Below are 13,850 nucleotides of genomic sequence, written 5' to 3'. Positions count from 1 at the left end.
CTCTGCCTTCCCAGGACATCCCTGGACTTCCCGACACCAACCTTGATCCCTTAAAAACCCACTTGGATGATCCCTCCAACGTGAGACTTTATAGGTCTACGCTTCCCGGCTCTGATGACCTCCATTCTAACTTTCCCACCTGAAACAAGGCCTTGCCCGAAACCCTCCCTGTGCTGAAATCTTATGCTGTGGAACTGTCCATTTTCATTTCACTTCTCCACCCACCTCCAATTCCAGCAAGTGATTACTAAGTGCCACTATGTGCTAGGTAATCTATGAGGAGTAAAAGTTACCACGTCGTATAATACACAATCCTTGTGCTCAAGAAGATCCAGTCACGGATAGACAGACAAATAAAGAACTACAATCCGTGAAGCTGCTGCTGGGGGGTGGAGGGGCACTAACATTAGTAATAGTAGCAATAATTAACATCTGTTCGGTGCTTTCTGTGACTAGGCACTATGCTAAGTGCCTGATGGGTAGAAACTCAGTCCTCTTAAGGAAAGTTAATTTAGCTGATAGGATTCACAGCCAGACAGACATTCTAGCTCCAGAAGCCATGCTAGTAACCCCCACCCCACAGCATCAATGATGAAGAGGGAGACGTGCTGCTGTGGGCCATCAGGGGACACCGAATGGAGGCCATCCTGGAGAAGAGGACCACGGACGTGAGTTTTGGGAGGTAATTTAGATTTAACCAGTTGGAGACTGTGGGTTGAAAGGAGGTGATCCAGGTAGAAAAAGCAAAGATTTAGAGGTGAGAGTGCTAGTGAACATGGTGGGTAAAGCAAATAAGTTAGCCTGGCTGGAATGTAGAATGCATATGTGGGAAGGGCAAGAGATAAGGTGGGCAAGATATAAACTTTGTTTTTGTCCCCTGGCACATAATGTTTGGGGCTCAAAAAATGTTGTAAAATGCTATGTCTTTGAACTTTTTATTCCTAACAAACAGAGGCTTCCTTTCTCTCTTTCTTTTTCTCTGTCTCTCCCACTCTCCCTCTCTCTCACCCAAATAGCCTTTTTGTTTGGTGCTGTTCTCACAGTATTTGCATTGGGCCTCGCACTGTAATCACTTCCACCTGGGTCTGACTTTCTGCGGGATTTTAAGCAGCACTCTCTGAACCTAGAGCAGAGCTTTTCACAGAGTAGACATTTATTTACTGAACTAGTTCCCGGAAGGATTCAGGGGAGCTTATGAGTACGTATTTGGCACATTGTGTACAAAAGCCTCTGATTCAAACAGAGACAAACCCAGAATCAGGTCTGTGGATGGAAAGGAAGCATGCATTTCCTGGTCATGTGGAGGTCAGTGGCCACGGCCAAGGGAAAGGGTGGTTTTAGGAAGGACTGGGACTGCAACTAGGACAGACAGCAGCCAGGTACATGAAGAAGAGGAGGGCTAAAAGCCACTTTCTGACTTGGTGCGACTCTGGGAGCAGAAACAGAATCATAGTCGTGACTCAAGACAGCCTGGGAGTTCATTCCCTGGGAAGCAGTTCTGCTCCAAGTAAGCCACGTCTAGGTCCCTCTCAGGGCTCGGCCCAAGGGCTGCTGCACAAGGAACTGATATGGACACGGCCAGTCCAGAGGACTCATTATTAGCATCGGCAGTGGCCAGTCCAGAGGACTCATTATTAGCATCGGCAGTGGCCAGTGGCCTCAGCACCAGCATGAAGACACTCTTGGGTTGGTTGGCCGTGAGGCCCTGAGGTTGCTTTAAGTTCAGAAACCCCATTGTGGGGATCACAGCTCCTGGAGTAAGAAGAGTGAGGGGCTCAAATGAGCTGGGGTTTCAGCCAATCAGCCAGTAGGCTGGACGACCTCAAGAGTTTACACATTGACTGTACTCCTTGGTGACCTGGTCAGAAGGACAGCTGCCACCGGTGACCTCTGTGAGGCCACTTCTGCGCAGGATAACTCCACAGCCTGCAGCACCATATTGGTTAATGGAAGTGCGGGGGCCCAGAGACAAATGTGCCTCTGCAGCTGACTAGACAAATCGCCTGGCATGCTCCTCTGTGCAAGGGGAATAGCGGCTCCCTCAAAGAGTTGCTATGACGATGAGTACGGTCACACCTGTAAAGAGCCCCGGGCAGCAACCGACACATACTAAATACTCCACAAGTCGTAGCTATTTATTTTTCCTTCAAGTGCCCCAGGCTCCTCCTGCCTATTGCTCGTAGCACACAATAAACTGTACCTGTTTATCGTCAAATGATTTCCAAGCTTGTATTTTATTAATACCTTGTATTTCTTTTCTAAAAATCCATTTTAAACCACCCCTGATTTCTTCAGAGTTTTATTTTGTAAGAATGTACCCCGAAGCCACCTTCTTTTGTCGTGCTCCTGAGGCATGAGGCCCTGAACAGCTGCTAATGTCTGTTCCTTAACACAATGGCACAGCACGGTTACCTTCAGATGTCAGGGCACGGCAGCCAGGAGGAGCTCCCTGGTGCTATGGTCCTGCACCTGGCCTTTCTCATGGAAGCCCAAGTGAGGTGGATCTGAAAAGCTGGAGGAAGGAGCCAGATAGAGGGCAGTGAGGAGCTGGAGGCCAGAATAACAGGAACCGACATTCACTGGGATTCTTGGCTCTGTGGCAGCTCTGCTCTAGGCTCATTATACACGTTTTACTCACTTGGTCTCAAATTTTGACTATGTGAGAGATGGCTTATCATCCTGTCAGGAAGATATAGGAAGAAGACATGTCTCAGCAATGGTAAGTGACTTCCCTGAGATCACACAAGGGGCTTTGTATCCACGTCCTCCTGAGGCCAGAGCTCCTCCTCTTACTGGGAAGAACAGAGCCTCAGGAGGCCGGTCCTGAATCTGCACCAACGACTGTGTTCAGGGACCAGACGTCACCTTCCTTGTGGTAACATTGAGGGGTTGGACTGACGACCTCCATGGTCCCTTCCACCTTTCACATGTCACTTTGGGAAGTTCTGCTCAGGGATTTAGGGCAAAAGAAAAATGCCTGGAGTATCCATTTATTAAGTTCCAGATGTTGTTTATTTAATTCATTTATAAATTTTCAGCTAACTTTAGATTATGAAAAATATCCAACTTTGATTCAATAATTATTAAAATTTGGTCATATTTGATTCCTTCATATCTATCTATCTATCTATCTATCTATCTATCTATCTATCTATCTTTCTATCTATCTACCATCTATCTGAATTTTTGAAATTATTTAGTAGACATCCTGAGGTTTCACTCCTAAATATTCATCCTGAATCTCCTAAGAATTAGGACATCTTGCATAACCATATACCATTATCACACCAGAGAAAATTAACAATAGTTCCCTATTTATAACCAAGTTTAATTGCCAGTCCAAATTAAAATTTCCTAATCTCCAAAAGCTTTTAGAGCTTTATTTTTTTCAATCAAGATCCAATCAAGTTTCACTCATTGTATTTGGTTAAGCAAATTAAATAAGAATAGTTCTTCAAACTTTAGTATATTTGTTTGTTTCATGACATTGACTTTTAGTAGACTGAGGCCAAAGTTTGGTAGAAAAACCTATATTCTGCATTTGTCTGGTAGTTTCCTTGCGATATTACTTAAACACGTCCCTTCCATCCTCTGCAATTTTTCCTGTAAAATGCAAGTTAATTCAAAGGGCCAGAATGGGAAATTTGAGAGGGACATTTCATAAGGGGTTTGTATCTATAATAATAAAAGCATAATATGCTAATTAGACCAGACAGCCAACCTTCCAGACAAAGCCAGGGCTGCGAGGGCCAAGCCCTTTGCACAAATTTCGTGCATCGAGCCTCTAGTTTAATATAACCTCAATCAGGAGACACGGAACGCCATGTTGTTCAATAACAGCGACGTTACATACAGTCACCTGGCTAATGTCATGATCCACAGGCCCTTCCAGCATAAAGCTGGGGGATTCCCTGGAAAATCTGCCCGGCAGGTGCAGATACTCTGTCCCACAGCAACCTCGTGCTGAATGATGCACGCACCTGTTGACATGTATGTGATTGCATATATAATTTGACAGTTGCAAAATGAGGATTTTTCTAAATTGTTTATTTGCAGGCAGACCTCAGGAAACAAGAGCGTTTCCTTACCTACTGGGGGCGAATTACAGTTCCTTTTAAAGGGGCAGGGTAAGAGCCTCTTTCTGTTTGCTAACTTTCAGAGTAAGAAGTTGCTACAGTCATTTTCAATGGTGGCAAATCAGTATTTTTCTGTCTCTCCTGCTTGGAAGAGTCCTATGGACTTTTATTGATTCAACTTTTGTTTATTTACTCAGTTTTTATTTTTTTTATTCGTTTGATTTTTATAATCAGTTGCAGTCATTTTTGGTGCCCAAATTGCCCCAAATTTGGCCAGCAGTTGCTCCTTCACGCTGTTTGGCTCCTGTGTCTTTTGAGATGTCCCATCATTCTCTGTGTTCTTTCCTGTTTGGGGCACATGGAAATATCCTGGGTTTACCTTGTAACTCCCACCCCCTGACCTGGAACCATCCATTTCTCCAAGGAGCCCTGGGACCTTTTATTGGAGAACAGTATCTAAAAACCAAGATTTCTGAACTCAGTGAGCTCGTTGCCATTGGAGTATCATTGCCTCTAAGCTCTTCAGTGGCTAAAGCGAAATCACAAATTGATATAATACTTCCAATTCAAATTTAATATTACATGGTTTTCCTTAACTTTTTTATTTTATATTTGTACTTATTTTTTCTGACATGGAAAATCTCAGTTTCTAGTATCAATAACATATTTACTTGCCATAATCATATAACTATGATAGATTTAAAATTGAAATATCATATGATTTCTTGGTGAATTTTAGATGTTGGGGGATGATTTCTTTTTTGTTCTTAGAATATATTTGATTAAAGATGAACAGTAAGAGTACTGTGTTCCAAAGTCACTTGAAAGAATTCTTTTCTATGTATGTCACCCATATGATATATAGTTGGGATAATTTGTCAGTTTGATTTCAAATTTGATTTGCTTTTATTTTCCTTTGTGATTAAATTTTACTTTTTAACTAGAGGCCTGAATTTGTGCACTGGTGGGGCCCCTCGGCCTGGCCAGCAATCGGGGCTGATTGGGGGGATGGGGGGAGCTGGCCTAAGCTGGCAGTCAGATATCCCACTCGCAGTCCATGACCCCTCACTCCTTACCACCGCTGCTGCACTCGCCAGCCGTGAGCCTGGCTTCTGGCTGAGCGGTGCTCCCCCTGTGGGAGCATACTGACCGTCAGGGTGCAGCTCCTGCATTGAGTATCTGCCCCCTGGTGGTCAGTGCGCATCATTCCACTGTTTGGTCGATTTGCATATTAGACTTTTATTACATAGGATATCCCTGAGAATCATAAAAGTAAGTATGTATCATTCTCATTCTTTTTTGTTACTTCATATTTTATTTAGCAGTGCTATATTGTTGTGATTCAGTTCAAAACAAGCAGTTTCCTTTGTAGGCTCTTACTGGTGGCCCTTTTTGCCTTTGTTTATACCCTTCTGGTCCTCTCAGGCATTTGAGGTTTTGACCTCTGCTAAGGGCTGTCCCACAGGGTGGAGGCAGGAATGCGAGGCACAGTTGATTTCCACAGGACTCATCACATCCACCCACTTGCCTGTGATGGAGATAAAGGTAAACAGGAACCGAACTGTTGCTATTTTCCCTCAGATCCAGCCCCAGGTACCCTGGGCTTCTTCCTGTTTAGATGGAGAGCTGGGAGTGATAGATGAGGGCAGGGTGTGGCTTTCACACGGTTTGGTTTCAACTTCTGCATCTACACCCTTTCCCTTGTCCAGTAGGCACAAATGGGAGTGATTTCCTTCTTGTGCTAATTTAAAGGCATTTTTTAAAAAAGGAACATGGGATTTTACTAACATTCAGAAGTCATTCCATTTTGTTGAAGAAAGATTTTATTGCATACTGAAGCTGAGCTTCCATTCTCAAAAATAAGTGTTTCAGATTTCTCAGAACAGCTTTAAATTTAGTGCACATGAGTTCTCTTTATGCTGACCGCCCCCCCACCCCCAGCTCATTTTCAAAGCTCATAACACACACATTGTCTGGTTTTCTTTTTCTGCTACATACCATTCATCAATTTCACATGAGCCAGGTGCTGTCTTTTATGAGATGATAAACAAATGGTCTTTCCTGCTGGTAATTCTTTAGCAAGACTTTGTTCAAAGTTCATTTCTTAAGTTATTTGTCCTATTTCTACCCTACTCTTTTTCAAAAAGGTGAATAAACCAATTTGGTTAAATTAATTTTTTTTTGCCTTTCCCTTAAATGATTTTCTTCTGACCTTTATGAGAGTGGTATGGCAAAAAAATAAACTAATGCAATGAGGTGTGCTTATCATCTAATCCACACATGCTAGGTGCGTGACTGTCAGCTGGCTTGTGAATTACGTATGCTTTAGCACATGCAGAATAAATTAAACCAGCTCTGAATATATCACCCATTAGTCCTTGGAGGATAACTGTCTCCAGGAATCTGGAGAGTCCTGTGTGAGGGTTTGCATCCTTGTTAGCCTTCAAGTCAGGAGCAGGGTGAGACAGTGAGAATTTCCTGGCCTGAAAGATAGGGGAGGGGGTCACCAGACAGAAAGGAAACATGGATGGAAAAAGGAGATGGAAGAGAAAAAGTGGGGAGGAGGGTAAGAAGAGAATGAGAACAAGGGAGAGAAATAGGGGTGTTGCAGAGAAAGAATCAAAAGGGTCATCTACAATGTACCACAGACAGCCCAGCCGGCGTGGCTCAGTGGTTGAGCGTCGACCTATGAACCAGGAGGTCACAGTTCAGTTCCCAGTCACGGCACATGCCTGGGTTGTGGGCTCAATCCTTAGTGGGGGGCATGCAGGAGACAGCCAATCAATGATTCTCTCTCATCATTGATGTTTCTCTCTCTCCCTTTCCCTTCCTCTCTGAAATCAATAAAAATACACTTCAAAAATATACCTCACAGACAGAAGTCTGGTATAAAGAAGCCTTCTCTGAGGATTGGAAGCATGTTTTCCAGCTCTATAATTTCTGCACAGGGTGCTATTCAGGGAATCTGAGGAATCCGGTTATACATCATGCACTCTGGGAAAAACAGTGCCTCTTTTTATTAGCAACTAATATTTATGAGTGCTTAACATGTACCACTAGTTTATTTAAGCATTTGGCATAATTATGTGATTTAATTCTCACCCAAGTCTAAGAATTAGGTTTCGTTATTATCTCCATTTTACTGATGTGGAAACTGAGGCACAGATGCTAAACAATTTACCCAAGGTCACACTAAGCCAACAACTAGCATCACTGTTGTCACTTACTGCCCCCACTGCCTTCCTTGCTAACAGAATCCCAGTAGTTTGAGTTGCCAATATGCCCACACTCCACTCTATTCCTGGGGGATGAATGATAACAGACCTAAACCCATCTTGGCTCTTGCACTGTCCTTCCTAATATACATTTTCCAGCCTCCTTTGCTTGGCATGTGACCCAGTTCTGAGCAATGAGGTTTAGGGAGACGTCTGCTAGGGGGCTTCTGGAAAAGGTTTTCTTCTACGATAATAGGAAAGCATATTTTCTGCTTGCCCTCCTCTTTCTTCCTATTTGGATGGTAGTGTGAAGAGGCCACCCTTGTGCTGCGGTGGTCACCTTGCCACCACGAGGCAAACGGCCCCTCACTCTAATGGCAAAATGGAAAGTGCCTGGGCTTTGAGGACTGCTATGCTTGTCTGGATTCGCCTCCCTGCACTCTTCTTGTGAAATAATCCAATGTCACCATTACTGCTAGAAATGTGTCAGGTTTAGCCAAACTTGTAACTGCGTTTATATCAACTGGTATGGGAGCAGGAGTGGATGTTGGACCGGCTGTCCTGGTTTTAAGCTGACAGGTTGCTATTCAGAGCTGCAGAACTGTCTCCTCCAGCACCTGCACCCTCAACCGTGACTCCGGTATATAGTTGTTCCTCTTGACTGAGGAACAAAGACAAGATGGAGCAAATTACAGGAAAACAGACACTGATGAGATGTTAACTACGTACAATATTCTACTTTATACCTAAAACAGAAAGTAGAATACATATTGATACATATTGCAAGTAAATCATACTTTAGATCAGGGGTCCTCAAACTTTTTAAACAGGGGGCCAGTTCACTGACCCTCAGACCGTTGGAGGGCAGGACTATAGTTTAAAAAAAAACTATGAACAAATTCCTATGCACACTGCACATATCTTATTTTGAAGTAAAAAAACAAAACGGGAACAAATACAATATTTGTATTTGCATGTGGCCCGCGGGCCGTAGTTTGAGGACCCCCGCTTTAGATCATACTACAAAGACTCCTTTCAAGGGACCCATATGCCATGCCTCTGCGTTGCTCTCACACAACCACTCACTCACGGAGCTTTGTACTTCCACCCAGGACTTCAGTTTGTGTCTGAAATAGTCTCGCCCCACCTCTACCACACACTCTCTGTTTAGTTAATCTTCATATTCCCCACATCTAATAGAATGCCTACTGCCTCACACATTCGATAAATGCTTTTAGTATGGAATTAAAATAGCATCAGACCCTCCTATTGAATAACTATCAAAGTCACAGGCTTCTTAGGAATTACAAGGACATAGTAATAATTTTCTGGTCTTGAGATATTATTTCTTAATCATTATTAACGTTTTAAATAAATGCAAATTGCTGAAGAGAGGAAGTTTGCTAAGTTACTGATAGAGAGCAGGTGTTCAACAAATAAAATGAACCAAATGGATTGGGCTTTTATTTTATTTTAAATATATTTTTATTGATTTTTTACAGAGAGGAAGGGAGAGGTGTAGAGAGTTAGAAACACCAATCAGCTGCCTCCTGCACACCCCCTACTAGGGATGTGCCCGCAACCAAGGTACATGCCCTTGACTGGAATTGAACCTGGGACCCTTCAGTCCGCAGGCCGACGCTCTATCCACTGAGCCAAACCAGTTAGAGCTAGATTGGGCTTTTAAAAACTACATGTGCTGGACAGATGTAAACTGTGCTTAAGGTAAAAATAAGGCATTTTACTATACTGTTCCTGGGGCAAGAAGAATTTAATGAATTTTTAAAATATGTCTGGTTTACAACCAGGGAGCAATTAATGCTGGATGGATTAGAATTCCACTAGTAAGTACTTTATTTGTCATAAACTTAGTGATATCTTGGCCAGTTCATGGCTTCTGAGTATAGTAAGTTGCATTTATAAAGAAGTCTTGCTCCCTGGCATCAGTGTTAAGTGGAATTTCACTTAATGAAAAAAAGAAGAAGGGAATTTCTCTTCTCAAAAGATTCTGTTTAAACCCAAAGGCTCTCATTGCAGTGGAGACCCAGGTGCTGTAGCGTGATATCCGCAACTGACGCTGCTCTGAGTGAACTAGCAGAGCACTGAGGAAAAGAACCGGGAATCTAACGTTAAAGTGCTTTATAGTTTTTCTCATCCTTTAATTTCACTTTTAGGAAAGATTTGAGGAATTTAAAGGTAAAAACCTTTACAAAATCGTTATTTTAAAAAAGTTATCATTCAAGGTATTAAAAAGTACTTAAACACAAATGTTCATAATTTCCATTCAGTAGGCCTTTCAAAATTATAGGAAAAAACAATAATAGAATTAATTGCTACAACAATAACATTTATGTTTGTTTAAACTGACTTCCATTTTCTCTAATTGTAGTTATATATAAACATTTTCTTATATTTCCTTTGTTGTAATTACTCTACATGGCCTTTATGCCTAGCATAATGAGAAATTATAATGAGAAGACTCTTTGCAATGTATTCATGAGAAATCAAAATGTTTCAGAATTCAACCATAACCTAATGTAAATGTTTGTTTATTATAATATGGTAATCATTTATAAAGTAGTAACCTAATAACCAAAATATTGTAGCATATTAGAAGTGCCTCTAACTTATGTTGCCTAGAGCTATTTAAGCAATATCAACTTGGAACCCTTATTTTGTTATGGCGATGCCATCTCCTGACTTATGATGGAGTCTTATTGGGTATATATATATATATATATATTTGAATAGGAAAGTCCTACAAGATTAACAAAAAAGCAAAACAATAAAATCTAGACTTTTCCTTCAAGCACTCAGCATACGCTTGTTCAATTTTCATCTTCCCAATTAGCCATAATCTCCATGAGGGTAGGGACTGTGTTTGCTTTACTGCTGGATCCCCAGCATCTCGCATAGCATCTGGCACACCGTGAATGAATATAACTGCAAGAAATGAACAGCCCACAGGTTTTCAGTTCTTCCTGTGGTTACCAGCAAATCTCAAAGCCTCCTTGTTACGAGTTCTAAGATGGTGGCTTGTGCCATTCTCTCGTCTCATACCTTTTATCTAGTGGGAATAAGGCATTGGGGAAATAAGAGTGTTTTCTCCTATCTGAGAGGATGGGCAACCCTACTGGTTGGGTTGAATGTGAACTGATTCAAGACTTAAGTCCTGAATGTTGGTTTCATGCCTAATTCCTTGCTTTACAATTTGCCTCCAGGTCTTTAACATGAATGTTGAAAGTTCCATCCAATGCAGGGATTACTTAGTATGGCTCCTGTTAATTAATATTTTATTTGATTAAGAATAAACAGAAGGGGGCTGAAGCAGCAATATAAAAGCAGTGGATGAATTCTCTTAGGAAATTCAAGCTACATTATTTGACTTTATTGCTGCTTCATTTCACGACTGCTCCTTTTATCTTAAAAATGGCCTCTAAACTTCATAACATCAAAGAGTTTTTGGTAAGTACTTTAACTGCCCATGACACTGTACAAAGAGGCTTATACAACCAGATCCTTGCTATTTAGAATGTTAAAATCACAGACATGAAACAAATGTTTATAGGATTTGTTTATGCAAATGAAGGCCACCCCTGTTTTACTTTGCATGATTAATAATAGTTCATGCTTACTGAGTCCTAACTATGTCCCAGGCACTGTGGGAGAAGGCATTTTATATGCATCTTCTCCATTAAGCCCCCCAACAATGAGGAAGGTGAATTATCGGCAAGTGAAGTAAACTGCCTAAGGAAGGTCATAGAGCTGTGACATTAATCCAGGTCCAGCTAGGAATCCTCCTTCCTTAACGACTCTGACCTACCCCTGCCCTTTGGCTTATAACCTTCTCTCCCACAAATCTGTCACCCACGAACAGCCAAATGTGCCGAATCAGCTTTTGAGGGAGCTACTGCCTGGAGCAAGGCGGGGATTGTGACAGGCATGGTGTGGTGGCTGAAGTTCCTTAAATCCTTGGGGAACCAGATAGTATTGGATTAAGTGCTGTTAAAAACAGGGCAGCTCTGACAGAACAGAATTACTAATCAGAGTCAATTCCATTCCATAAATAAAATCTGGACAGTTGATACTCCAGAGTGCTTAAAAGAGCTCTTTATTTAATCTGTAGCTAAACCTTAATGAACAATGTTCATGTGCTCTGATCCCCCTTCAAACTTCTGTCCTTGCTTGTCCCCTCACATTACCCCTCAACATCTGATTAGAAAAGGCTCTATCATTGCATCTACAGACTCATTAGCTACTAGTCCTCCAGCCACTGCAATCTGGCTTCTGTATCCACCCCTCTGCTGGGAGTGCTCTTGCAAAAGCCAGCAATGATAATAAGCAATCCTATATAATGAAAGGCTAATATGCAAATAGACCGAATGGCTGAACAACCGAACGGGTCGCTATGATGTGCACTGACCACCAAGGGGCATGCGTGGAACATGGCGGGCATCAGCTAAGGTGGGATGGTGAAGCAGGTGAGCGGGGGCTCCAGACCAAGGCTGGGCACCGGTTGCTGTCATCGGGGTGAGCCTCTGGTGGTTACTGAAAATACTTTGCTCCCTCGTGCCACGGTTCCGCCCGGTGCTCACACTTGCTGCCAGTGCTGGCCCCGATCGCCCCTGAAGGCTTCTCCACCTCACCCTGCTCCTGAGGGGTGATCAGGCAGCAGCCGCCACTCGCACCTGCTCCTGGCACTGGCCCCAATCACTGGCAGGGGACCGTGGCCCGTGGCGGGAGGGGCCGAGCAGGGGTATGGAGGATAGGCCGAGACCTGCCCCGTGCCCACCGCAGCCTCGCAGTTCCTTTCAAGGTGCACAAATTCGTGCACTGGGCCCCTAGTCTATATAATAAAAGCCTAAGTGACCATTACGGTGGAACAACCACAACGACCAGTCGCTATGATATGCACTGACCACCACGGGGCAGGCACTCAATGCAGGAGCTGCCCCCTGGTGGTCAGTGCACTCCCACAGGGGGAGCGCCATTCAGCCAGAAGCCGGGCTCACGGCTGATGAATGCAGTGGCAGTGGCGGGAGCCTCTCCTGCCTCTGTGGCAGGAGCAGCGAGCAGGCAGGAGGTAAGGAGTGAGGGGTCCCAGACTGCAAGAAGGATGTCTGCCTGCTGGCTTAGGCCCGATCCCGGGGGGACTGCGGATGTCCCCCAAGGGGTCCCAGACTGCGAGCGGGCGCAGGCTGGGCTGAGTGACCAGCCCCCCAGTGCAAGAATTTTGTGCACTGGGCCTCTAGTCATTATAATAACACCTAGTACTTCTTGTAGACTTACTGGGCACCAAACACTAGGCTCAGTACTTTGTTTACAGTAGAGAGAGAACCTGGGGAACCATAGGGCTGTCTAGGACTTGCAGAAGGTTTTGGCTTAATTGGCTGTTTTTAAAAAATTAAGTCTACATTGAAAAATAAAAAGATTTCAGACAAATATCCAAATTTTTGTGATGTGCTGTCCCATTTGCTATCCCCACTGTTGAATATCTCACCTCTCTCATTCATGTCTCCTGCTCGGCCCCTATAGAAATATGACTTACTACCTACGCTTTACGTAGATATTCTGGTCAGGAGTGGATAGTGGCTGGGAAAAGTGACCTGCTTAAACTAGCTCAAGATTAAACACTGGGTTATTACACAGCAACCCAAGGACAGGAATTATGGCAGGCCTGGATTCATGGAAACTGAGGTTGGAAATAAGACAGCCACCAGCCTCCTGGTTAGTGTCTCTGCTTTTCACTCCTAGTGGCTCCATTCTCCTCTTGTCACTGATCAATTTTCTCTTCTTCTTTTTTTTTTTTTTTTAATATATTTTATTGATTTTTTACAGAGAGGAAGGGAGAGAGATAGAGAGTCAGAAACATCGATCAGCTGCCTCCTGCACATCTCCCACTGGGGATGTGCCCGCAACCCAGGTACATGCCCTTGACCGGAATCGAACCTGGGACCCTTGAGTCCGCAGGCCGACGCTCTATCCACTGAGCCAAACCGGTTTCGGCAATTTTCTCTTCTTATTCTTCATTTCAGTTCCCTCGTTGTCTCATACTTGCTCAATGCTTCTCATCCCCACCCACAGGCCCCTCACAATATCTCTCTTTATATTCCCACGGCAAAACTGCCTCCGTCTTTCAATTTTCCAACTCTAAATTCCTGAAAGAGTTAATATGTATTTTCAAGCTTGGTCATCTATGTCATAAACTACTTTGACGCTGTAATAGGTCACACTGGGGGACGTACACAGATGCATGCAAACATCTGCAACCAGGTGATCTGGGAGTCTTCTGCACAAGGGCTGTGGGTTGACAGATACTATAAGGCCTAACTTAGAGAATATCCTCAGCATACTTAGTCCTCCTAACAATCTTAAGTGATAGTCATTATTTTTATTCATTTTATAGAATGAAAACTGAGGCTTAGATAGGTGACAAAATTTGCCCAAGGTATTAAGTGGAAAAGCGGGAATGTGAACTCAGGCTGCCCAAGTAACAAGCTCAAAGCCACCATTTTCATTATCATCTTTCTTAACTTCCAGGCTGAGTAACATTCTTACT

Source organism: Myotis myotis, unplaced genomic scaffold (genome assembly GCF_014108235.1).
Source record: "Myotis myotis isolate mMyoMyo1 unplaced genomic scaffold, mMyoMyo1.p scaffold_m19_p_7, whole genome shotgun sequence".
NCBI lineage: Eukaryota > Metazoa > Chordata > Mammalia > Chiroptera > Vespertilionidae > Myotis > Myotis myotis.
This window is presented reverse-complemented; position numbering follows the sequence as displayed.